The sequence below is a fragment of the Lutra lutra genome, chromosome 9 (genome assembly GCF_902655055.1).
Source record: "Lutra lutra chromosome 9, mLutLut1.2, whole genome shotgun sequence".
In the NCBI taxonomy this organism is placed as follows: Eukaryota; Metazoa; Chordata; class Mammalia; order Carnivora; family Mustelidae; genus Lutra; species Lutra lutra.
In genome coordinates, this window is record NC_062286.1 from 119617977 (window position 1) to 119645919 (window position 27943).

Below are 27943 nucleotides of genomic sequence, written 5' to 3' on the forward strand. Positions count from 1 at the left end.
CCTCTCCTCCCAAGCGTTGGAAATACGCCTGCGCAGAGCCTGCCAAGGCGCAGGCGCGCGGAGGAGCCGACCTAGAGCGCTCGGTCTGGCGCGAGTTACCAGGCGACGGCGCGGCGCGGCCGCAGGCAAGCTGGGACTTGTAGTCCGCCTAAAAGAGGCGGGCACTCACCGGACAGCCGCCCAGCGGTTGTTGCGCTTGTGCGACGTCTAAGGAAGCCGGACTGAAGGTTCGCTTTTGCAATTGACGGCTGTTACCTCAGTCTCCGCGTTGTTCTGCAGGGCTTGTGGAGTGAATTCGGGGCCATTTCTCCTGAGTTAGGGTGGTGGGTGGGACGCCCAGTAATAAGAACCCGGTAGGGCTTAAGTTTCTTTGCTACTACATACTCCGTGCGCCCTTGAGGTATGTTAGTGTTTGAGGAACTCAAAAGTTGGAGCTAGAGGCGCGCACCTCACTGAGAGGCTTTACTTAATGAGAAATTTAAACCTGACGTGCTGGATTCCAGGTTGGGAGGTCAGAAACCAAAAGTCTCCTCTGTAGTTTTGAGGAGAGAAGATGTCTCCTGAGAAGAGTCGGCCTGCCCCCAGTCTGTCAGGAAGCCTGAAAATACTTGTTCGTGAAATCTCTGCTTGAATGCTCTGGGGGGCATCACGCAGTCCCCCCTGAGCCATAATAACAGCAGTTATCTTTGAAGGGGCTGTCACGACTGTGGATGGCCTCCAGCCAAAGACCACTAACACCACCACTAGAGTTGAACAAAGTTGGGCTTCTTGTCTCCTTACAAGGAGGTAGACACACCATGAAGGACAGAGACATTTCAGGAAGAGGGTGCCTGGAAGAACTGACAGGATTTGGGCTTGTGTTAGCTAACTTCTAGGAGTGTTCAAGGAAGCCCGCGGTCTGTCTGGACTGGATGCTGTTAGGAAGTAGAGGTAATTCTATGATGAGATTTTTTTTTTTTTTTAGAGATTTTATTTATTTACTTGACAGAAATGACAAGTAGGCAGAGAGGCAGGCAGAGAGAGAGGGGGAAGCAGGCTCCCCGCTGAGCAGAGAGCCCGATGAGGGGCTCGATCCCAGGACCCCGAGATCATGACCCAAGCCGAAGGCAGAGGCCCAACCCACTGAGCCACCCAGGCTCCCCAATGATGCGATATTTTAATAATTCTTTTTAAAGATTTTTTTTTAATTTTCAAGAGAAAGTGAGAGGGTGAGCCTGTGGGAGGGGCAGAGGGAGAGAAGGGACTCCCCACTGAGCACAGACACCCCCCCCCCCCCGCCCCCAATGCATGGCTCCATGTGAGGACTCTGAGATCCGGAGCTGAGCTGAAATCAAGAGTCCGCACTTATCCGGCTGAGCCGCCCAGGTACCCCTTTAATTCTTATCTACAAAAGGAGAGAAACCGAGAGAAGCTAAAGCTATGATTGATGAACCAGCAGTCCCTCCTGTTAGTCAGGACAGGGCATTTTTGGTGTGTGTGTGTGTGTGTGTGTGTGTGTGTGTGATCGCGACAATGTTCTTTTTTTGTTTGTATTCAGACGTGGTTTTGGAATGATTTTGGTTATCCTGGTCAGAGTGGCTTTGTCTGATGTTGGTGTTCCATGAAATATTTTATGTTCAACAGGGCAGCACATCCCAGGTTATGGTGCCAGCCTAATTCCCACTATCAGGGCCTGCTTTTCTCCTTTTCACTGTTTCCTATCACCTAAAAATGTGCTGTGCTTTAGACCTCAAAACAACTATGTGAGATAATCCCCAGATATGTAGTACTCCCCATTGGATACTAGTTCCTAATCTAAGCATGGCAGGTAAAATTATGACCCTGCCTCCAGGAAGCTTACAGTTTATGAGAATAGTTTATTCGCCCCCTTTTTCCAAATGAGGAAACTGCTTTCATGGCATTGAGTAATTAGTCCAAAATCATACAGGCAACAAAACGGGGAACCTGGGGATCCAAGTCCAAACAATCTGATGACAGTGGCTGTCACTTTACCACTGTGAAACTTTACATCCCTAAGGAGGCTGCAGTACCTGCTCAGTAATCTTCAACTACTGATATCTGCTTATACCTGGGTTTCTCAACAGCAACATTATTGACCTTTGGGGCCAGATAATTCTTTGTTGTTGGAAGCTGTTCTGTGCATTTTAGGATGTTCAGTAGCATCCGTGGCCTCCATCATGTCAGTGGCACCCTGTCTCTCGTTGTGACCATCAAAAATGTCTCCAAACATTACCAAATCACCCGTGTTTGGGAGCCACTGGCATATACCATTTATCTCCTCCTGGGTCTTTGAAGGTAAGAAACATTTGCCACATGAGAATCCCCAAACCGCTTTGAATGGGGAGATCTTGAAAAGAGAGAGAAACTGTGTGGCCTAGAGTTCTGAAAAAACTGTTCAACTAGAACAATGAAGACTGAGACAAAGCAAAGACAAATGAAGTGGGAAGAAACAGAAGACCAGTGATGAAAGTGGAGAGGACCTCTGTAGAAATCACCCTTAAGTTATTCAGTTAACAATAACAAAGACACGAAAAGTCTTAATGAGGCCTCGTAGTACCTCTGCTCCCTGTTTGGGAAATGCTGTTATGCTTAGCAAATAGTCCTTGGCCACTTTTCTGAAAAGACTTCTTTTCCTTTACAGCATGGGCCCAGGTCTGACCTCCCTGAACTGGCTACTTGCATGAGACTCTTCAGAGATTTCAAACATTCCCCCAAGGAAGTAGTTTGTTTTCCAGGAAAGCCAAGGTTCCCTGGAAAGCAGGCAAAAGTCATAAAGCAATGATAGCTAAGCTTTTCCAGGTTTTCCAAGAGACGATCCTACTTAGACTAAGCTAATAAGAGCATCAATACAAATAATCACCTGTATCTTCCTAACCTCTTTCATCTAGGAATCTCTGCAAAATATATAGGCATTTATTAGTTTTCTTCTCATAACAGTGAGAGAAATCATTGTAATTTTTCTGTTTTATAGATACAGAAGCCAAATTATGGAGTCCACAAAAAATAGTAAGAAATCCAGAAATAGACTATTGAAATCTTCACTTTGGGCCATTCCTGATTCTCAGCACCACTCCAGATCTCCCACTACTCAATAGTAAGGTAATGATAATCCTTCAAGTGTATACTAAATTTTATGTTTTCATAGGCTTTAAAATAATCCATAGTCTCTTCACTTGACCCATAAAATAGCAGGCCTATTTTAGTAGAGGCTATGAATTAAAATAATTAAAATAGAGGGCATGAATGAAATAAAATTAAATAGTAGTAGTATTTGAACTGGAACCCAGATCTCATGATTCTTAGTCCAATACTCTTTGTACTTGGTAAGCAAGTCCATGCATCCTTGTAGTAATACTTAATTTACAGAGAATAGAAGATATTCTAATCCACATAGAAATCCAAGCCTATGCAACCCTTTCATCTATTTGTACCTCATTATGTAGGGTCTTTTAAGAGTTAGCTTTGGTGAAGAAAGGGAAAAGTCACTGAGATATTAATGAAGCATCTGTTAACTCTGAAATTAAATTAATCTTTGGATTGACATAGTAGGCAGAAGGCATAGTGAGGCTCCCGCTAAAGAAATTTTAAATAGAGTTAACCTTTAGGATCTAAATTAGTAGGAATGAATTCTTAATTATTTAGCCATATATAAAAATGACTTATGAGATAATATTGTCACTGAGGAGATTTAGGAATTACCAACTCTAAGCAATTTGATCAGGCTATAGTCTAATGAATATACTATCTCTACATACTGTCATTATATTAATGATTCCCAAATTCATATTTCCAACCCAAACCTCTCCACTGAGTTCCAGCCTCACATATCCAAGTACCTACTTCTCTATGTTTGCTCATCTCATAGAAATCTCAAAGTCACTGTATTTATTTTTTTAATTTTTTTTTTTTTACTATTTTATTTATTTATTTGAGAGCGATTACAAGTAGGCAGAGAGTCAGGCAGGGGTTGGGGGAAAGCAGGCTCCCTGCTGAGCAGAAAGCCCAACACGGGGCTCAATCCCAGGACCCTGGGATCATGACCTGAGCCAAAGGCAGACGCTTAATGACTGAGCCACCCAGGTGCCCCGAAGTCACTGTGTTTAAAACAGAATTCTGGGTCTATGCTACTGCATGTCTTCCTTATCTCACAAATTAAGGGTACTGCTCTCTGCTCGGTTGCTTAAGTCAGAAACCTAGGAGTCAGCTCAATTCCTTCATTTTTGTCACCTTCTTCATCCAATTCATTATCAAATCTTGTTGATTCTATGTCCTAAATAAATCTCAAATCCAACCACTTCTCTCTATCTCCACTGCCACACTAGTTTGGTCCAGGTGACTGTCATGTCTTTCTTGGATACTACAATATTTTCCTCTTGACCTTTTTCTCCATAACACTTAACACAATTTGTTTAATTTTTTGGTAGGTTGTTTACTTGTGATTTTCATAATCTCACTTCACTTCTAGAATATATATAAATTCTTTGAGGATAATTTGTTAAATTAATGGATAAAAATCCAATAGTGCTAAAATTTTAACTGCTGCTTATAGAGATGTAGTTGAAGTAGGAGCCTTTATTTAATCATATAGGATAAAAAAAATTACTGGAGCTAACATAATTAAAATCAACTGTAGTACAACTCAAAATGGATGAAAGATCTAAATGTGAGACAGGAATCCATCAAAATCCTAGAGGGGAACACAGGCAGGAACCTCTGTGACCTTAGCCCACAGCAACTTCTGGCTAAACCTGTCTCTAAAGGCAAGGGAAACAAAGGCAAAAATGAGCTTGTGGAACTTCATCAAGATAAAAAGCTTTTGTATAGGCAAAGGAAACAGTTGACAAAACCAAAGGATAGCCTACAGAATGGGAGAAGATATTTGCAAATGTCTCAACAGATAAAGGGCTAGTATCCACAGTCTGTAAAGAACTTATCAAACTGAACACACAAAGAACAAATAACCCAGTCAAGAAATGGGCAGAAGACATCAACAGGCATTTCTCCGAAGAAGACATCCAAATGGTGAACAGACATATGAAAAAATGCTCAACATCACTTGACTTCAAGGAAATACAAATCAAAACCACAATGAGACGGGCACCTGGGTGGCTCAGTTGGTTGAGTGTCTGCCTTTGGCTCAGGTCATGATCCCAGAGTACTGGGATCGACCCCAGCATCGGGCTCCTTGCTCAGCGGAGATTCTGCTTCTCCCTCTCCCTCTGTGCTCTCTCTCTCTCTCTCTCAAATAAATAAATAAAATCTTAAAAAAAAAAGCACACACACACAATGAGATACCAGGTCACACCAGTCAGAATGGCTAAAATCAACAAGTTAGGAAATGATAGATGTTGGCAAGGATGTGGAGAAAAGGGAACTCTCCTAACCTGTTGGTTGGGATGCAAACTAGTGCAGTCATTCTGGAAAACAATATGGAGATTCCTCAAAAAGTTGAAAATAGAGCTACCCTATGACCCAGCAATTGCACTATTGGGTATGTACCACAGAGATACGAATGTAGTCGATGGAAAGGGGCACCTGCACCCCAGTGTTTATAGCAGTAATGTCCACAATAGCCAAACTATGGAAAGACCCCACAGGCCCATCAACAGATGAATGAACAAAGAAGATGTATACACACACACACACACACACACACACACACACACACACACACTGGAATATTACTCAGCCATCAAAAAAGAAATCTTGCTCTTTGCAGTGATGTGGATGAACGAGAAGGTATTATGCTAAGCGAAATAAGTCAGTCAGAGAAAGACAATTATATGACTTCACTATATATATGGAATTTAAGAAACAAAATAGAGTTTCATAGGGGAAGAGAAGGAAAAATAAAACAAGATGAATTCAGAGAGGGAGACAAACCAGAAGAGAAACAAACTGAGGTTTGCTGGAGGGGAGGGGTTGGGGGATGTGGTAACTGGGTGATGGACCATAAGGAGAGCATGTGATGTAATGAGCACTGTGTTTATATACAACTGATGAATCACTGAACTCTACCTCCAAAACCAATAATACATTGTATGTTAGTTTAAATAAAATAAAAATTTAAAATATCCAATCATATTTCTCCCCTGCCTAAAAGTCAGTTACCTACCACTCTATTCTCTGTCTCTACCCTTCTTACTATTCCCTATCATGTATTGTAAGTTCCAGCCACACTACATTACTTAATATTTCCTGAACATGCCATTCCTCTGGCTAGAATATCTATCCCTTCTCTTCCCAGGTGAGCTCCTGCCATCCTTTAAGATCCAGCTTATATGTTACTTTTTTTTTTTGAAGATTTTATTTATTTATTTGACAGAGAGAGATCACAAGTAAGCAGAGAAGGGAGAGGAGGAAGCAGGCTCCCCACTGAGCAGAGAACCCAATGTGGGGCTCAATCCCAGGACCCTGAGATCATGACCTGAGCCTAAGGAAGAGGCTTTAACCCACTGAGCCACCCAGGTGCCCCTATATGTTACTTTTTAAAAGAAGCTTATGACTTCTCTAGAGGGTGAAAGTGATTTCTTTTCTTCTATTTGTCTTCTCTCATTACCCTACTACAGCCCTTTCAAATTGTAGCTATATTTGAGATCCTGGAAGGTAGGATCTATGTCTTATTCATCTTTCCTTGCTTTCCCAATGCCTAGCACATGTTTGTGAATGAAAGAACCCATATGGAGTATGGAGAAAGAACCCATAAGTATGAGTACTAATAACGAACTTGCAATAGCTTTTGCTTCTTAAACATAGTCTCCTTCCCAAGGGAAAATGAGAAATTTCTCAACTGTATTCCATTTGAAACAATTGAGTATGAGCATAGTCTGGAAAGAAATGTGCTTTACATCCTCTTTATGAGTCACCATAAAAAGAGATTACCAGTCTTCTTGACATTATCAGCAGGCTCTTAAAGAAGAGTGATTCAGTGCACCATGTGTACACTCAGCACCTTGGATTGTCACTATTCATTGCATTTCTTACTCCTTTGCTCTTGAGAGACTTTGTAACCCCAACACCTGGCACAGTTTCTGGCACAGTAAATGTTTATTGAAAGAATATAAGAATAAATAAGTGAGATTTATAAATTAATTTTCTCCTCTCTTCTCTTGGATAATTTAAACCCTCCCTTTAAAAATGTTTGAGGTGCCACTCACTTTTTAAAGCCTTTTCTAGAGGCACCTGGGTGGCTCAGTCATTAAGCCACCTTCAGCTCAGGTCATAATGCCAGGGTCCGGGGATGGAGCACCGCATCAGGCTCCCTGCTCAGTGGAAGTTTGCTTCTCCCTCTCCCACTCCCGCTGCTTGTATTCCCTCTCTCTCTGTTGAATAAATAAATAAAATCTTTAAAAAAAATTTTAAGCCTTTTCTAATCATCCACTTATAATTTTATCCTTCTCTGTATTCATGTAGCACATATTATTTAAACATTTTACTTTTATTTTTTAAGCAATCTCTACACCCAGTGTGGGGTTCAAACTCACAACCCCAAGATCAAGAGTTGAGCCAGGTAGGTGTCCCAGTAGCACATATCATTTAAACTATTCTATCTTGCATTTTTATTTATTTTTAAGTGCATATATTATTTCTTTCCAGCTAGATTGTAAAATCCTTGAGAGCAGGAGCTATGTGTACTGTTGGATCCTATAGTAGTTTCTTAAATCTAGTAGGATTTTTTTGCTGTAAATTGTTGTTGATGTCCCCCAGGGTCACATAGTGTCTTGTCCTCTAAAAAGACTGCAAGACTCTGAAGATAACCATAGAATGAGACCACCTCACACTTGTTAGGATAGCTATTATAAAAACAAAGCAAAATGAAAAACAGAAAAGAACAAGTATTAGCAAGGATGTGGAGAAATTGGAACCTTTGTGCACTATTGGTGGGAATGTAAAATGGTACAGCTGCTATATATATATCTGTTCTTCAAAACAGTATAGTGGGTCCTCAAAAAATTAGAATCACCATATGGTCTAACAATTCTGCTTCTGTGTATGTACCCAAAAGAGTTGAAAGGGGAATCTTAAAGAAATTTTAAACACCCACGTTTACAGCAGCATTATTCATAGTAGCCAAGAGTGGAAGCAACTCAGTGTCTGTTGGTAGATGGATGGAAAAGCAAAATGTGGCATATACATCCAATGGAATATTATTGGGTCTTAAAAAGGAAGGCGATTCTGACACATATTGCAACATAGATTGCAACTTTGAGGGCATTGTGCTAAATGAAATAAACCCAGAGATGAATAGTGCATACTTCCATTTATATGAGGTACCTAGAGTAGTCATTCTAGAAACAGAAAGTAGAATGGTGTTTGGGCCTGGGGCAAGAATGGGGAGTTGTTTAATGGGGGCAGAGTTTCAGTTTTGCAAGATGAAGAGAGTTCTGGAGATTGGTTGCAGAAGGATGTGAATGTACTTAAGTGAACTGTACACTTAAAAATGGTTAAAATTGTGAATTTTATGTTATTAAAAAAATACAAGCACTGATCAGGGAGTCAAAGACCAAGATTAATCTCAGTTGTTCCCCAATGACCAGTGAATCATGTGCAAGTTATTTTTTTCACTTGTGCCTTGATTTCTTCATCTTTAAACAATATAATAGAGCTGCTTGGCTTCTGGGTTTATGTGAGGGCCCAATAGAAACAAAACCAAAACCAAAAGCAAATCAACAACTCAAGATAATTTTTTCAGTAGTAGTTTTTCCAGTATTCCAGTGTCCCTGATCTCTTTAATATTCATCACAAGTTTCACATCCTATTTCATAACAAAATATTCCTAAAGATGCCTCAGCAATAGCCTCTTACCACTTGAAAGGATATGTATGCTGAACTCTTACAATTTGGGCTGCTCACCTTATAATTTAGTTCCAGGAACACAGCAAATAAATAGCCTTTATGAGGACTATTGAAGACCTAAGATGCTAGTTACTAATGTGGTTTAGCATTAATTGTGGAAATACAAGCTCAGGATTTTCATGTGAGCATAAGAAAGCTGTTCCCAAATTAGGAAGATATGAGGGTAAATCTGCTGAGTGTCTAAGAAGCGTCAAGCTCTATAATAGTTGTGTTACATGCAAGATCTCATTCACAACAGCCTTGTCTGGTTAATAATATTATACTCATTTTATAAACACGGAAAATGAAGCTCAGAGAGGTTAAGTCACTTACCCAAATCACACAAGGAATGACAAATATGGATCAGATCTGTATGACTGAAGGCCATACTCTTTCTACTCTGTTAACACTGCCTCTCAAAATATATTTGACTATGCCTATTAGTGATATAGTTAACAATAGATGTTACATGTTCTGTATTTGTACATTTATGTCAATTATCTTCGTTAGTTGTTATAAGATAGGTTGTGTAGGGATAATCATCACCACTTTACAGATGATGAAGCAGTCAGAAAAGTTAACTTACCTAACATAAACCAATCAATAAATGACTATAACAGCACTTGAAAATAGGTACTACTCAGATGCATGCTTTTCCACATCCGCCTCATGAGCATGGAATTTTCTTTCTGATTTTTCTGGTTCTGACATTTTTTATAGAAGCAAAAGACAGAGCATTTTGAAAGCCTGGCAATTCTTGTTATATATGGACAAATTAAATACAGGTGTTCATCCCTCTTCTCTTCCCAAAATCACTAAAATGACAGTGAGTTAATATTTTAGAAGTTATTAGCCCACAAGGACAAAGAGAATAAGAAAGACAATAGCAGATGAGGGGTATTAACAAATTTTTGGAAGATGGAAAGCTGAGCTGAGAAAACTGGATTCCAAATGCTTGAGAGGCATATACTAATGAAAGGCAAGCTGTCTCATATTGCAGAGCACTGGAATTGGAAGAAGCAAATATGACAGCAGCAGAGATATCTGAGGGGCTGAAAAAAGGGGGATTGGTTAAAAATTTATGTAAGATGTTAAATTACCAGGTCCTTTCCTCATCCTGCTCAGTTAAGCAACTACTGTTTCATTTCTTTGGCAGAACGTAGGAGTTTATTCTGTTAAAAAAAAAAAATTGAACTAGAGATGCTCCAGACTGAAATACTAGGCACAGCTAAACATTATAGTCAGGGAGGTTGGAATAAGAGGATACCACACTGGAAACAGATCAGATGAATGTCTACCTGCTGAATGATGAAACTTGCCAAGTCTTCTCAATCTGTTTCACTCCAGGAATGCTGAAAGCAAGGCTTATATTTTCTAGGCAAGAGAACAGAGATGTAATTTTGGGAGAAACTTAAAACTGAATAACCCCAGAAGGAAGATCTATAGATACTGTTACTTAACAAAACAAATGGGTCCGCACCTTATCATCCTACAATAAAGCCCACCAACTGACAAACTCTTTTCTGTTAACACAGACCTTCCAAATACTTCTGTAGTGACTCATTCTTAGATATGAAGGGACACCAAAGGACCACCAGATAGCGGAGATAAACTTCACCAAGAAAGACAGCATCAAATAGAAATGGAAGAGAAAAGGAGAAACTCAGAGAATAGCAGAGACAATATAGAGATCAGAATAATATATTCTAAAAGATAGTAAGAATCCTCTGAGAGATAATTATAAGATACTGCATCCATAAAGCAAAGACAAGATGCTCTAAAAAGGGAACAATTAGAAGATAACAGCTCTGGGAAATTAAAAATATAATAGCAAAAATAAATAATTCAAAGTAGTATTAATATATAAAATTGAGGAGTCTCCTGGAAAAGAGAACAAAAAGAAATGGAAAATGAGAGAGAAAAGATCATTAAAAGATGAATTCATAAGGTCCAACATGAGGCTAATAGGAGTTCTAGAAACAGAAAAGAAATGGAGGGAAGGAAATTATCAAAGAAATTACAAGAAAGTCTCTAATAACTGAAGGACATGAATGTCCAGATTGACAGAACCTGCTGAATGCCCAACATAATGTAGGAAAAAAACCAAAACCAAAGCTACTATGGCACATCATCATGAAATTTCTAAACACAAGAGATAAAAAGAAGATCAAAAAATCTTGTGACAGATAAGGAGAGATCAGGGAAAGGGTAATGGATTACTTATAAAAGAGTAGGTAATAAAAGTTGCATATATTTCAACATTAATGCTGGTTGCTAGAAGACAGTGAAACAGTGCTTTCAAAATTCTGAGAGAAAATTATTTTCAACCTAGAATTCTATGATAATCATATAATCAAGTGTGAGACAATTAAAGATATTTTCAGGCATGTGAGGATCAAAAATTTACTACCCATCCCCTCCCAGCTTTTCCTGGAACACTCCTGGAGGATACACACTACTGAAATAAGAAAGACAAATCTAGAAGTTTTAAGAAATGGGATTAACCTACAAAAGAGAGGAAATCCCAACATGACAGCTATACAGCAGAGGGTGGGAGGAATAGCCTAGACTGAAGGATGGAATGCTCCAATGGACTGTTTCCAGCAAAACTGGTGGAGTTTATCTGACACATTCGACAGTGTTGCAAATAGTTTCAGCATTTTTACATCCCTGAAAGAATTAGTGATAATAATAATAATAATAGAAAATTTGGCAAACAAAAAACTGAGGCAATTATTAATTTCAAGAAGAACAAAAGTCGTATAAGAACAGCACCTGGGTGGCTCAGTCTGTTGAGTGGTTGAATATCCGACTCTCGATTTTGGCTCAGGTCACGATCTCTGAGTCTTCTGATCAAGCCTGCATCAGGCTCCATGCTCAGCAGGGAGTGTGTTGGAGATTCTCTCCCTCTCCCTCTGCCTCTCCCCCCACCCAATAAATAAATAAATCTTTTTTAAAAAGGTTGTAGAAGAAAGTAAATGTAATCATAATAGAACTAATTGACCCAGAAGTAAAACACACTTATAATAAATAAGGTTAATGTGGAACATTGATTTAATTTAAAATACTGAGATATAATACTGTTGGGAGGCTGGAGGGAAGAAAAGTATAAGATGTTGGATCTTTATTTTTATAATAAATATATTAATATTATATTATAAATATAATAAAATTTTAAAAATTTACAAAACAAAAATAGTATAAATATTTTATTTGGGAAAATTTTGGTAAATATGAAAAGAAGCAGTAAAAAGTCTGATAGGGTGTCTCTGCCTTTGAGGAAACTACTGCCTTTTTTTTCTAAGACTGTGTGTGTGTTTGTGTGTGTGTGTGTGTGTGTGTGTGTGTTTGTGTGTTAAAATATACTCTTGCTTTGTATTGTTATGAGTCTTGTAGTTGCACATGATTTTTTTAAACCACATAACTTTTAAAGTGTTTACATGTATTACCTTGATAAAGATTTAAAATATCAAAAAGAGAGAGAAAAGAGGGAAGAAAGAAAAGAAAAGATTTAGTGTCTGTCTGGACCTGTTACATAAAATGACAAAGTCCTGGAGGAATACTAGAAAAATAACAACCCCAGATATTTGAAAAGAATAAAACCCTATTGAGGCCACTTTCATTGAGGTATCACATTTAATTTGGGGTGTCACAGATGCTACTCTCCCCCAAAACAAGAGAAATAAGATGGAATGGTAGAGCATTTCTACCTTCTGAGTTCTTATCAGCATTACTGGCTGATTTTTTTTTTAAATTATGAATTCAATGAATACCGTAGATCTTCTGGAATCTCAAAAAGATGTTATCTTCAAGATTAATGTCATGATACTGTGTTATATATGGAATTAGGAGATCTACATTTACATCCCCTTTTTATGAGTTATTGGCTACGTAATTATTTCTTCACCTCCTCTCCTGTTTCTTCTGCTTACTCTGGAAGCTGAATTGCAATGAATGATGTTCCAAAAAGAACTGCTTCATGCCAAGTTCCTCTAATACTAAACATGCTCTAGTGTACTGATTAGGGATTATTCAGTCTCTTCTATTAAACTGTAAGAACTTCAAAAGTAACACCACAGTTGACCCTTTATCAATGCAGAGGGTTAGGGGTGCTGACTCCCTATGTAGTCAGAAATGTGTGTATAATTTTTGACTCCCCAAGCTTAACTACTAATAGCCTACTGTTGACTGGAGGCCTTAACAATAATATAAACAGTTGATTAACACATATTTTGTATGTTATACTTGTTATGTACTGTAGACTTACAATAAAGTAAGCAAAGAAAAGAAAATATTACAAAGAAAATCCTAAGGAACAAAAAAATACATTTATAGTATTATACTGTATTACTATTTTTTTTTAGAGAGGGAGAGAGAAGGGTGGAGCCGAGGAAGAGAATCTTTTTTTTTTTATTGCCTCTCTGCCTGCTTGTGATCACTCTTTTTGTCAAATAAATAAATAAAAATCTTTTAAAAAAAGATTTTTATTTATTTATTTGACAGAGAGAGATCACAAGTAGACAGAGAGGCAGGCAGAGAGAGAAGCATGCTCCCCGCTGAGCAGAGAGCCCAATGCAGGACTCGATCCCATGACCCTGAGATCATGACCTGAGCTGAAGGCAGCAGCTTAACCCACTGAGCCACCCCGGCACCCCATAAGTTGTTATACATTTTTTATGGCATTCAGAATTATAGTCATATTCATAATAAGGTATTAGAAACACTGTTACATTAAAAAAAAAACTTACCTGTGATGATAGACTAACACACGATTATGAGCAAGAGAAGCATATACTGTTTGGTAATATAATTTTTTGAATGCAAAGTTATAATATAGTAAGAAAACAAACACATTATTAATTTTATATTAAATATCACTTACTTCATGCCTATGTAAGGATAGGCTCTCCACTTCCATACAAATCTTGCTCATGATGACCTACATGATGAATAGTAGGCAGTAATGATGATGACACAAAAACATCTCATACAGGGATGCCTGGGTGGCTCAGTTACAGCTAAGTGTCTGCCTTCAGCTCCGGTCATGATTCCAGGGTCCTGGATTCGAGTCCTATATCAGGCTCCCTGCTTGGCAGGGAGCCTGCTTCTCCCTCTGCTTACTGTTCCCCCTGATCCCCCTGCTTGTGTGTGCTCTCTCTCTCTGACAAATAAATAAACAAAATATTTTTAAAAACCATCTCCTACATCTCATACCTACAGTTATTATATACTCACACAAAGACACATACATACATACCAGATAAGTTTATTAACTGTACAGCATGATGATTATTTACTATTTATTAAGTGGAAGTGGATCATCATAAAGGTCTTCATCCTCCTTGTCTTTATGTTGAATAGGCTGAGGAGGAGGAGGACAAGGAGGAATTGGTCTTGCTGTGTCACCGGTGGCAGAAGATGAAGTGGTGGAGGAGATAGAAGGGGAGGCAGGAGAAGCAGGCACACTTGGTGTAACTTTACAGAAATACATCGTAATTTCTGTCTGATGTTTTTACTTTTTCATTTCTCTAAAAAATGTTTCTATATGGTACCAATTCTTCTTTCACTGTTTGTTTAGTTTCAGTGCCCTATTGTAGAAGGGATCATGTCATAAAAGAAGTTAAAAGCAGTAATGAATAAGCAGAACCCTACTGCCATATTGTCTAATGTCAATTTGGTTTTTGGCACTGCTTTTTCTATGTCTTCTCCCTCATTGTCTGGTACTGGTACAGAAACACTCAGCTCCATCAAGTTGTCTTCTATTAATTCCTCTGGGATGGTGCCTATTAGCTCTTGAATTTCTCCAAGATTCATTTCTTAAAACCCTTCACCTTCCATCTTTTTTGCCATATCCACGACCTCTTTCATGATTTCCTTGATTGGCTCTGTCGTAAATCCTGTCAAGTCATGCACAACATCTAGACACAGTTTTCGCAGGAATTTATTATTTGGGGCCCTAATGACTTTCATGGCTTTTTCTATAACAGCAGTGGTATCTTCAATGGTGTAATTCTTCCAGACATTCATGATGTTCTCTTTATTGGTGTTCTCTTTCATAGTGTTGTCAATTCTTTCCATAGAGTATTGTGTGAAATGAGCCATAAAAGTCTTTATGACTCCCTGATTTAGAGGCTCAATTAGAGATGTTGTGTTTAGGAGCAAGTGGAATACTCAGGGCCTCTGGTGTTGAACTCTTAGGGTTCTGGGTGGCCAAGGGTTGTTATTGTTCAATTTCAAAAGAACCTTATAAGGCAGTCCCTTACCAGCAACGTTCTTCCTGACTTTAGGGACAAAGTATTGGTGGAACCAATCCAGAAAAACTGTTCTCATTGTCCAGGCCTTCTTCTTGTATAACCAGAAGACCGACAGTTGTTGTTTATCTTTTCCCTTCAAGGACTGGGGAGTAGCAGCTTTATAGATAAGGGCAGTCCTCATTGTAAACCCAACTGTATTTTTTACGAAGCAGCAGAATTAACCTATCCCTTCCTGCCTTACATACTGGGGCTCCCTTCTTTTCCTTACTAATAAATGTCCTTTGTGGTATTTTTTTTTCCAGGATAGGGCACTTTCATCTTCATTAAAAACCCGATCAGGCAGATATCCTTTGTCCTCAGTGATTTTTATTAATGGCATCTGGGAACCTCTCGGCTGCCTCTTGGTCAGCAGAAGCTGCTTCTCCTATGATCTGGACATTTTTTGAGCTATACGTCTTTCTAAAATTATCAAACCATCCTTTGTTGACATTGAGTTCTCCAGCTTTAGATCCTTCAGCTTCCTTTTGCTTTAAGTTGTCATGTAATGACTTCGGTTTTTCTCGAAGCAGAGTCTATAGTTATGCCTTTCTTATAGCAATCCTGTACCCACAAAAACTGCATTTTCAATAAAAGGTAAAAAGATATTTTGTGGGGGCATCTGGGTGGCTTAGTTGGTTAATCAGCCAACTCTTTGTTTTGGCTCTCGGTTGTGGGATCGAGCCCCGAGTCAGGCTCTGCAATCTATTTGGAGTCTGCTTCAGATTCTTTCTCCCTATCTCCCCAGCTCATGCCCTCTTTCTCTCTCAAATAAATAAATAAATAAAATCTTTAAAAAAATTTTTTTTTGCAAGAAGTGCAAGATTTCCATGCCTGCTGGAATAGCTGCAGCAATGGCTTCACAAATTTCCTTTTCTTTCTTTTTTTTTTTTTTTTACAATGGTCTGTACACTGAATTCATTTATCTTGAAATGGTGATAACTGCAGCTGTAGACCTCAGCCTATCAGCATATATCAAACAATTTAACTTTCTCTTATAATATCATGACTTTGGTTCTTGGGAGCATTTCCAGCATCATTAGTGGCACTTTGTATGGGTCCTTTAGTGTTACTCCAGGTTTATGATATTGCACCAAACACAATGAAAAATACAGAAGAACTGTGGGAGATCACTTTTTATTTACTAGAGAGATGAACTGCGCATGCAGAGTTGATTAGCATCATCAGATATTTTAAGTGGATACTTCCAACACTTGAGCTCACTGAAATATCAACGGGAGGTGGCTACAAAACTATTATAGCAGTACAGTATGTACTACAGTTAATTTTATGCTCTTATGATTTAATACTGCAGCTTTATACCTGCTAACATTTGTTGACTGTGGATGGCATACATGTATGGTCTGTAAGTGTACCTAAGTTTTGATAAATTTTAACTTTTTATAATAGATTTTTGTATATTTATGGTAGTAAATGATAAAGTAGACTAATAACTGCATATATTTTATGCATTCATGACATACATAACTTTGTAATTTTTTCAATATTTTTAGGCTACACAGTTCACCTGCAAGCTTTTTCAAATTGTCACAAATCTCAAAAAAATTTCCAGTATGTTTATTGAAAAAAATCCACATATAAGTGGATCCACATGTGTTATTCAAGGGTCACCTATATACCTATGCCTCTGAAGTTCCCCCATATCCTATTATTACTGATCTTTGCTTCTAATGGGCAACAAATTAGAGTTTCCAAAGATTTATTGGTTGGTATTGTGAGGAAAATGTTTGTCATTAAATGTTCCTATAATTCCCTATTAAAGAAAGTTAGCATAAGTTCTGTATGCTCCAGAAAAAATCCATTTTCATTGTTAAATTTAGGCTTAAATTGGAGCTAAACAATAAAGTAAAACTAGAACAGTCAGTTTACCTCCAAAGAAAGAGTTCCTTAATGATTTATATTTTTATAAGAAAGATTTTTATCTAACCATAAGAGACTCTTAATCATAGGAAACAAACTGAAGGTTGATGGAGGGGTGGTGGGGGATGGGGTACTGAGTGATGGACCATAAGGAGGGCATGTGATGTAATAAGCACTGGTATTATATACATTGATGAATAACTGAATGTTACCTCTGAAATTAATAATACAGTATATGCAATTTAAATTTTAAAATAGTAAAAAAATTAAAAATAAAAAAATAAAATAAAGTAAAATAAGAAAGAAAGAAAGATTTTATCTAAAACACAGGAATACCCCACAGATTTGGTAAACTTAATTCCTATACTTACTTCTAGCCAGTTCTTACCAATATTAACAGAAGAATTTATGACCCATCTATACAAATAAAACTATGGCATGAAAAGATGAAGCCTGATGAGGGAAATATAAAAAGTTTCTATGATCTCGAAAAGTACAAACAGTGAGACTCAATTTGTTCAACAATACCTAGAATATTTTAGATCTTTAGATCTCTAAAGAGATCTAAAGATCTCTAAGATATCTAAAATATCTAAAACTTTAGATCACCTTTGGAAATTTAGAATACACTTTAGGAAAACAAAAATAAAAAATAATTAAATAAATTTATAATATTAACCCATTCATATACTTTAGAACATCAAATTTTTCAATTAAAGCTATATTATTATTGCTAATATATATATTTTTTTAAAAGATTTTATTTATTTCTTTGACAGAGAGAAAGACCACAAGTAGGCAGAACAAGAGGCAGAGAGACAGAGGGGGGAAGCAGGCTCCCTGCTGAGCAGAGAGCCCGATGTGGGCCACCCAGGCGCCCATATTATTGCTAATATTTATTGAATGCTTCCTTTTGAACATTCTTCTAAGCTCCTTAATATATTACTTTTTTAATCACAAAAAACCCTGTTAAATAGGTATTATAATTATCCCCATTTTACAAATAAGAAAATGGACTCAAAGAGATGAAGTAATTAAATATCATCTTCCAGATATGATCTAATCAGTTCCTAGATTTTTTTTTTTACATCCTTTTAATATGAGAACTTTTTTTTCTTTTTACAGCAGCTCTTGTTGTACTGCTAGTTCAGCCTTTGAAGATTTTTTTTTTTTAGTCTGGTTCTTTTTTTTTTTTTTTTTTTTTTAAGATTTTATTTACTTATTTGACAGAGATCACAACTAGGCAGAGAGGCAGGCGGGGGTGGAGGGGGGTAGTTGCGGAAGCAGGCTCCCTGCTGAGCAGAGAGCCCAAGATCCCAGGACCCTGAGATCATGACCTGAGCCAAAGGCAGAGACTTAACCCACTGAGCCACCCAGGTACCCTTAATTTACATTTTCCTGTTGACTAATAGAGTCATTTTTTTTTTTCTTATGTTCTTTTAGGCCATTCATATATCTTATGTTGTGAAATGTCTGTTCAGTTGTTTTGCCCATCTTCTTAAAATTGTAATGTGTTCTAGATATAACACCTTTCTGAAAAATATGTGTTGCAGATATTTTCTTCCAGTCTCTGGTTTGCCTTTTAACTTTCTTAAGAATATCTTTTGAAAAGAAGAAAGTTTTATCTTTTTATAAGGTCCAATTTATCATGTTTTTCTTTATAAAGTCTAATTTATCATTTTTTTCTTTTATAGTTAGTAGTTTTTGTCTTCAGAAATCTTTGGCAATATCAAGATTGCAATGTTTCCTTTTAGAATTAACAATATATATTTTAACTCTCTCTTTAGAAGGAAGCTAACCTTTGAATTGGGCCTGCAGTGTACCAGACCCTTTCAATACACAATTTGATCTATAATGTGATTGTAGTCTTCTGTATTAATTGAATGTATCAATAACCTTACATTTCTTTATATGAGATGTGGATATATATAGAAACAACTCATCATGTTGTCATAGAAATTATATTTTTGCATAAATAACGGACCCCATATTGACTACATTTGTGTCTGACAAGTGGAGGACAAAGAACATTGGAGAAGTTGCTCAGGAAGATACAGAGAGAAGTTAGGAAGACAGAAGACAATTATATAAAAAAACAAACGTAAAAACAAACAAACCCCCAAGCTCTGAAATTGTAAGTGGGATCTGGGAAGAATGACAGTAATAAAACCTAACCCTCATACAAGGGGTAATCTAGGGAGAGTAAAACTTCATGTATTCCCAGTGTGACAGGTTGAAAAAGTTCCTACAGACTTGGGCCATAGATGAGCTGACCACTAGATAGGGCCTGCAGAAATACCCTGCTCTCTTATTCCTCTTGCTTATTAATACTTAATCTGCCCTGAGTCTGAGTCTGAAAAGTGAAAAGAGGATGAAGAATTCATACCACCAGCATCTCCTGTACCCTTCATTGGAATTATGCATAATTAGAGGTCAGAGAAATGTGTGAAAAAAACAAAATCCAGTATGCTGATCACCTTACCTTCCCTCCAGGTAGGTCTAAGTTCTTTATATCCTGACTCTTCTACTCAATTTTACGAAGAGAGTTACCCCTCTTTTTCCCTATCTCAAGACCTGAAGACTTTCATCTTCACTTTTAGGATTTTTTACTAATACCTCTTTCCCTTCTGTCTCAGTCCCAGTATTCACACAGAGAGGGCTTGGAATAAGCATTGGCCGGTTTAATAGACATTGAAAACACTCAACCTCAAAGATGACTTTGGCTTTGTTTGTTCAAGATTTTCATAATGGAAATTTATAAGATTATTTATTTATTTATTTGACAGACAGAGATCACAAGTAGGCAGAGAGGCAGGCAGAGAGAGAGTGGGGGAAGCAGGCTCCCTGCTGAGCAGAGAGCCCGATGAGGGGCTCGATCCCAGGACCCTGGGATCATGACCCAAGCTGAAGGCAGGGCTTAACCCACTGAGCCACCCAGGCACCCCCATAATGGAAATTTATATTGGTTTTCTGATTAAAAAGGAAATAGAGGCTCAGAAAAAAGAAAAAAATATGGAACTAAAATGTGAGAGCCCAGAATTTTTATTATGCATATACAAATACACACACATTTTTACAAAACTGGCATTATAAGAAGCATTCTACTCTATAATTTTTTCCATTAATAAATTGTGGTCTTTCTGTGGCAGTACTAACAGATCTTTCTTCTTATTATTAGAACAGCATAATAAAGAGGGACCATAAAATCTGGAAAAATAGACAAATTCACATAGCAACTGATTTATTGATATATTACAATGTCATATCAATATAATTCATTCAGTGTGTTGTCCTTTATTAGCAATGTAGTTTAATGAACTGTGCAAATTCTAATGAACATGGTTCATAAATGCAGCATTTCCAACAATCCCAACATATGCATCAGAAGTGTATTGCCTCAATTGATTATGGCATTTGTTTCATTGCCCCCTGTTGTTAAACTAGAAGAAGCAACGAAGGGGGTAACTCTGATTTTTTATGAATCGGTGTTTCTAGACTCTGTGACCCCTCTATATGTCACTGAGTAGGTTATTGTAGTTTATTTAACCAATCCTTTTTTTTTTTTAATCAGAGAGAGAGAGAGAGAGACAGAAAGCGTGCAAGCAGGGGGAGTGGCAGGCAGAGGGAGAAGCAGGTGGCTGTCAGAGGGAGAAGCAGGCTCCCTACTGAGCAAGGAGTCTGATGCAGGACTCAATCCCTGGATCATAGGATCATGACCTGAGCCAAGGGCAGCTGCTTAACCAGCTGAGCCACCCAGGTATCCCTAACCAATCCTTTTAAAAAATACTCAACAGAAAACATTTAATTAAAAGTAGATATTTAGTTTGCAAGGATAATTTTTAATCATATTTCACTTGCTCTCATTTTGACTTAATTTTAGGACTCACTACAACTTTCAGTTCAACTCAGATTTTTAAAATTGAAGTATAATTAACATACAATGTTATATTAGTTTCAGGTATACAACATATTGATTCAACAATTCTGTGCATTACTCAATGCTCACCATGATAAGTGTAGTCATACAATATTATTATAATGTTACTGACAATATTCCCCATGCTATACTTTTCATCTTCATGACTTATTTTATAACTGCAATTTTGTACCTCTTAATCCCCTTCATCTATTTTGCCCATCCTCCTACCACCCTCCCCTCTGGCAACTACCAGCTTGTTCTCAACATCAAACAAACAAACAAGTAATCTGATTAAAAATGGGCAGAGGACCCAAATAAACATTTCTCCAAGGAAGACATACCAATAGCCAACAGAGAGATGAAAAGATGCTCAACCTTATTAATCATCAGGAAAGTACAAATCACAACCCCCATTAGATATCACCTCACCCCAGTTAGAATGGCTAATATAAAAAAAGACAAGAAATAACAAGTGTTGGTAAGGATGTGGAGAAAAGGGAGCACTCGTGCACTGTTGGTGGGAATGTAAGTTGGGGCAATCACTGTGGAAAACAGTAGGGAGGTTCCTTGAAAAATTAAAAATAGAAATACCACATGATCCAGCAATTTTGCTACTGGGTATTTACCCAAATAAGTGAAAAATAATAATTCAAAAGGATATATGCACCCCTGTGTTTATTGCAGCATTATTTACAATAGTCAAGATATGGAAACAGCCCAAATTTCCATCAATAGATGAATGGATAAAGAAGAATGTTCACATAACATTAAAATCTCCATTTTTAGAAAATCAAAGCTGGTAGCATCACATTTCCAGACTTCAAGCTATATTACAAAGCTGTAATCATCAAGACAGTATGGTACTGACACAAAAACAGACACACAGATCAATGGAACAGAATAGAGAACCCAGGGATGGACCCTCAACTCTATGGCCAACTAATCTTCAACAAAGCTGGGAAGAATATCCAATGGAAAAAAAGACAGTCTCTTCAACAAATGATTTTAGGAAAATTGGACAACCACATGCAGAAGAATGAAACTGGACCCTTTTCTTATACCGTACACAAAAATAGACTCAAAATTGATGAAAGACCTCAATGTGAGACCGGAATCCATCAAAATCCTAGAGGAAAACACGGGCAGCAACCTCTGTGACCTCAGCCCACAGCAACTTCTGGCTAGACATGACTCCAAAGGCAAGGGAAACAAAGGCAAAAATGAGCTATTGAGACTCATCAAGATAAAAAAGCTTTTGCACAAGCAAAGGAAACAGTCAACAAAACCAAAAGACGAACTACAGAATGGGAGAAGACATTTGCAAATGTCTCAACAGATAAAGGGCTAGTATCCAAAATCTATAAAGAACTTATCAAACTGAACACACAAAGAACAAATAACCCAGTCAAGAAATGGACAGAAGACATGAACAGACATTTCTCCAAAGGAGACATCCAAATGGCCAGCAGACCCATGAAAAAATGCTCAATATCACTTGGCATCAGGGAAATACGAATCAAAACCACAGTGAGATACCACCTTACTTGGGACGCCTGGGTGGCTCAGTTGGTTAAGCCGCTGCCTTCGGCTTAGGTCATGATCCCAGAGTCCTAGGATCCAGTCCCGCATCGGGCTCCTTGCCCGGCAGGGAGCCTGCTTCTCTCTCCTCCTCTGCCTGCCACTCTGTCTGCTTGTGCACTATTGTGCTCTCTTGCTCTCTCTCTGATAAATAAATAAATAAATAAATAAAATCTTTAAAAAAATAGAGAGAGAGATACTACCTCACACCAGTCAGAACGACTAAAATCAACAAGTCAGGAAACAATAGATGTTGGCGAGGATGTGGAGAAAAGGGAACCCTCCTACACTGTTGGTGGGGATGCAAGCTGGTGCAGCCACTCTGGAAAACAGTTTGAAGGTTCCTCAAAAAGTTTAAAATAGAGCTACCCTATGACCCAGCAATTGCACTACTGAGTATATACCCCAAAGATACAAATGTAGTAATCCAAAGGGGCACATGGACCTGAATGTTTACAGCAGCAATGTCCACAATAGCCAAACTATGGAAAGAGCCTAGATGTCCATCAACAGATGAATGGATAAAGAAGATGTCATATATATATATATATATATATATATATATATATATATATATATTGCATATATATATATATATGCAATGGAATACTATGCAGCCATCAAAAGAAATGAACTTTGCCATTTGCAACAATGTGGATGGAACTAGAGGGTATTATGCTGAGTGAAATCAGTCAATCAGAGAAAGGCAATTATCATATGATCTCTCTGATATGAGGAATTTGAGAGGCAGGGCAGGGCGTTGTGGGGGGTAGGGAGGGAAAAAAATGAAACAAGATGGGACTGGGAAGGGAGATAAACCATAAGAGACTCTAAATCTCAGGAAACAAACTGAGGGTGGCTGGGGGATGGGGAAGGGAGGGATAGGGTGGCTGGGTTATGGACACTGGGGAGGGTATGTGCTATGGTGAGTGCTGTGAATTGTGAAGACTGATGATTCACAGACCTGTACCCTTGAAGCAAATAATACATTATATGTTAATAAAAAATAAAATAAAATAAAATAAAATAATGTTCATGAAAGGAAGATGGCAGAGTAGGAGGGCCTTAAGTTCACCCGGGCCCACATTTACAACTAGATATTACTCACATTCATGTAGATAAACTGGAGAGCAATCTGAAATCTGGTAGAACAAACTCCACAACTAAATGTAGAGAACAAGCTGGGTCCAAGAGGTTAAAATGGCAGAAATGGTAATCAGGAGCTCCCCTCAGTAGGGAAGGAGCTGTGGCATGGAGAGGAGGAAAGATATGGTCCCTTGCACCAGGAAGCCCACACAGGGAAGATGAAACACCATAACATCTGGCTTTGAAAACCAGAGGGGCTGAATTATGTGAGTTTGTATAACCAGTGGGACTTGGAGCCTGGAGCTTAAAAGGCAGCTGGCTTAGCATTGGGCAAGCCAGGAGTGATAGCTAGGTCCCCACCCTTAAAGAGATAGTAGCCTTTGGAGAGGCAACATAGAAGCAATAGTTTCCATAATGCCTAGGGCAAATGGGAGGAAATCTGTTTATGCTGGTTTCAGACTGTGTTGGGAGACTTCTCTGGGACCAAAGGAGCTGGCAGGTGCCATTTTCCTCTCCAACCTCAGCATAAACACAGAGCCACTTGTGGGAGGATGCACTATACAAACACTTGCTATCTGACCTGCTAGCAGTGCTCCCCACCCATGTGTTCTCCTGAGGACTTCCCCACTCCAAGCATATTGGCCTCAGCCCTGGGCTAAGTGCAAATTTTAATGTGCTTGTACCCTGTCCACATGGAGAATATGCCTCTGGCCATCACCACACACTGCAGACCACCACAGCCACTGTGCTTCAGGGGACTGGCTTAGGACCATGGGCTCAGTGTAAATTTGCTAACACCCCGTCTTGCCCCTGGGCCCTTCTGTGGTCATGCTCCCCAGGAGCTGGCCTGCTGGGTTCTCACTAACACCACAGAGAGCAAGCACAAACCACAACAGGCAGAGTCAGCACAGATGTCTGAACTGAAAAAAAAAAAAAGCAACTCAGACACAACAGCAGGATGCAAGCAATACACATAAGAGAATCCCTGGAAGTGCCAGATTCTGTTGAACTGGGGACACTGCCCTGCAGGGCACTACAGGACTTCTTCTTCATTAAGCCACTACTTTTAAGAGCAAAAGATGTAGCTGATTTGCCTAACACATAGAAACAGACACAGAGATGTAGGCAAAAGGAGACAGTAGAATGTGTCCCAAATGAAAGTACAGGACAAAATCACACCAGGAGATCTAAGCAAAACAGAAGTAAGTCAGATGCCTGATAAAGAATTTAAAGTAATGATCATAAAGATTCTCAATGGACTTCGGGAGAGGGTGGAGGACATCAGTGTGACCCTTGACAAAGAGATAAAAATAACATATCAGAGATGAAGAACTCAATAAGTGAAATTAAAAATACACTAGATGGGGGCAGCTTGGTGTCTCAATCAGTTGAGCATCTGACTTCAGCTCAGGTCATGGTCCTGGGGTCCTGGGATCAAGTAGCATATAGGGCTCCCTGCTCTGTGGGAAGTCTACTTTTCTCTCTGTCTCCACCTTTCTCCCCCACCCCCCATCTCTCATGAATAAATAAATAAAATCTTTTTAGAAATACACTAGATGAGGGGCGCTTGGGTGGCTCAGTGGGTTAAAGCCTCTGCCTTCGGCTCGGGTCATGATCTCAGGGTCCTGGGATCGAGCCCCACATCAGGCTCTCTGCTCAGCGGGGAGCCTGCTTCCCCTTCTCTCTCTGCCTACTTGTGATCTCTCTCTCTCTGTCAAATAAATAAATAAAATCTTAAAAATATATATACTAGAAGAATAATAGTAGGCTACAGGAAGCAGAGGAACATATAAGTAACCTGAAGGATAAAGTAATGGGAAGTAATGAGGCTGAATGGGTGAGAAACAAACAAATACTGCATAATGAGAATAGACTTAGAGAATTCAGTGACTCCATCAAGCCCAATAGCATTCACATTATAGGATCCCAGAAAGAGAAGAGAGGGGAAAGCAGAAAATTTATTTGAAGAAATAAGAGCTTAAAACCTCCTGAATCTGGGAAGGGAAACAGAGATCTCCCAACAAATTCAACCCAAAGAAGGCCACACCAGGACACATAGTAATTAAAATAGCACAAAATAGTGATAAAGAAAGAATTTTGAAGGTTGCAAGAGAAAAGAAGACAGTTACATACACAGGAAACCCCATAAAGCTATCAGCTGATTTTCTGCAGAAACTTTGCAGGCCAGAAGAAAGTGACACCATATATTCAAAGTGCTGAAAGGGAAAAATCTGCAACGCAAGAATACTCTATCCAGCAAGGCTATCATTCAGAATAGGGGAAATATAAAGAGTTTTCCAAACAGACAAAAGTTAAAAGAATTCATGACCACTAAACCAGCCCTACAAGACTATTAAGGGGGACTCAGTGAGTGGAAAACAAAAACCATAAATAAGGAAGGAAAATAGAGAGCATAAAAACAAACAAAAAAATTAAGTATATCTGTAAGAATCAGTCAAGAGAAGTGCAAAATAAAAGGATTTAAAATATGATACCAAATATCTGAAACATGGAGGGGAGAGGAGTAAAGAATGAGTTCAAAATTAGGTGACTCTCAGCTTAACATAGATGGCTATATGCATAAGATATTATATATATATAAACTGTATGGTAACCACAAATCAAAAAATAGTAATAGATATGCAAAAAATTAAGAGTAAGGAGCCCAAGTATTTTGCTAAAGAAAGCCAACAAATCATGAGAGAAGAGAGCAAGAGAAGGAACAGAGAGGAACTACAAAAACAACCATAACACAATAACAAAGTGCCAACAACTACACACATATCCACAATTACATCCGAATGTAAATGGACTAACTGCTCCAATCAAAAGACATAGGGTGATGGAATGGATAAGAAAATCACAATCTATGTGCTGCCTACAAGAGATTCATTTTAGACCTAAAGTCACCTCCAGATTCAAAGTGAGAGAATGGAGAAATATTTATCATGCAAGTGGAAGTGAAAAGAAAGCCACAGTAGTGATAATTGTGTAGTAAAAATAGACTTTAAAACAAAGACTGTAACAAGAGACAAAGTAGGACACTATGTTATCATAAATGGTACAATCCAACAAGGAGATAAAACAATTGTAAATATTTATGCATCCAACATGGGAGCACCCAAGTATGTAAGACGGTTAATAACAAACATAAAGGGGGCACCTGGGTGGCTCAGTGGGTTAAGCCGCTGCCTTCGGCTCAGGTCATGATCTCAGGGTCCTGGGATCGAGGCCCACATCGGGCTCTCTGCTCAGCAGGGAGCCTGCTTCCCACTCTCTCTCTCTCTCTCTCTGCCTGCCTCTCCGTCTACTTGTGATCTCTCTCTGTCAAATAAATAAATAAAATCTTTAAAAAAAATAACAAACATAAAGGAACTAATCAATAGTAATACAATAATGGAAGGGTACTTTAAAAACCCACTTTCATCAATATATAGATCATCCAAACAGAATATCAACAAGGAAACAGTGTCTTTGAATGACACATTGGACCAAATGGATCTAACAGATATATTCAGAACGTTCCATCCTAAAAGAGCAGAATGCACGTTCTTTTCAAGTGTACATGAAGCGTTCTCCAGAATAGATCACATATTAGGCCACAAACCAAGTCTCAACAAATTAAAAAAGAGCAAAGTCATACCATACATCTTTTCTCACCATAATGCTATGAAACTAGAAATCAATCACAAGAAAAAACCTGGAAAACACACAAACACATGGAGTTTAAAAAACATGTGACTAAACAATGAAGGGGTCAACCAAGAAATCAAAGACAAAATAAAAACAAACAAACAAACAAACACATAGAGGCAAATGAAAATGAAAACACAATGGCCCAGAATCTTTGGGGTGTAGCACAAAGAGACAAATGAAAATATTACATGATGGGGCACCTGGGTGGCTCAGTGGGTTAAGCCGCTGCCTTCGGCTCAGGTCATGATCTCAGGGTCCTGGGATCGAGTCCCACATCAGGCTCTCTGCTCAACAAGAAGCCTGCTTCCCTCTCTCTCTCTCTCTCTCTGCCTGCCTCTCTGTCTACTTGTGATCTCTCTCTGTCAAATAAATAAATAAAATCTTAAAAAAAAAAAAAAAAGAAAATACTACATGAAAATGAATACACAAAGGTCCAAAATCTTTGGGATATAGCAAATGCTGTTCTAAGAGGGAAGTTTATAATAATACAAGAATACCTTGAGAAGCAAGAAAAATCTCAATCTAACCTTACATCTAACAGAACTAGAAGTAGAACAACAAACAAAATCCAAAACTAGTAGAAGGAGGAGATAATTAAGATTAGAGGGGAAATAAAGAAAATAGGAACTAAAAAAACAGTAGAACAGATCAATGAAAC

At 38.3% G+C, this 27943-nt stretch overlaps 1 long non-coding RNA gene across 2 annotated transcripts in view; it reads left to right on the plus strand.

The window, feature by feature from the left end:
- Positions 1 to 75: 75 nt before the first annotated feature.
- Positions 76 to 27943, plus strand: part of LOC125109415 (uncharacterized) — a 46555-nt gene continuing 18687 nt past the window's right edge. Inside the window, exons 1-2 of one of the 2 annotated variants that reach the window (XR_007130226.1) lie at positions 76 to 353; positions 2972 to 3099. This is a non-coding gene — a long non-coding RNA (uncharacterized LOC125109415). The remainder of the gene's footprint in view (positions 354 to 2971; positions 3100 to 27943) is intronic. The other variant, XR_007130225.1, reaches the window with a different exon arrangement.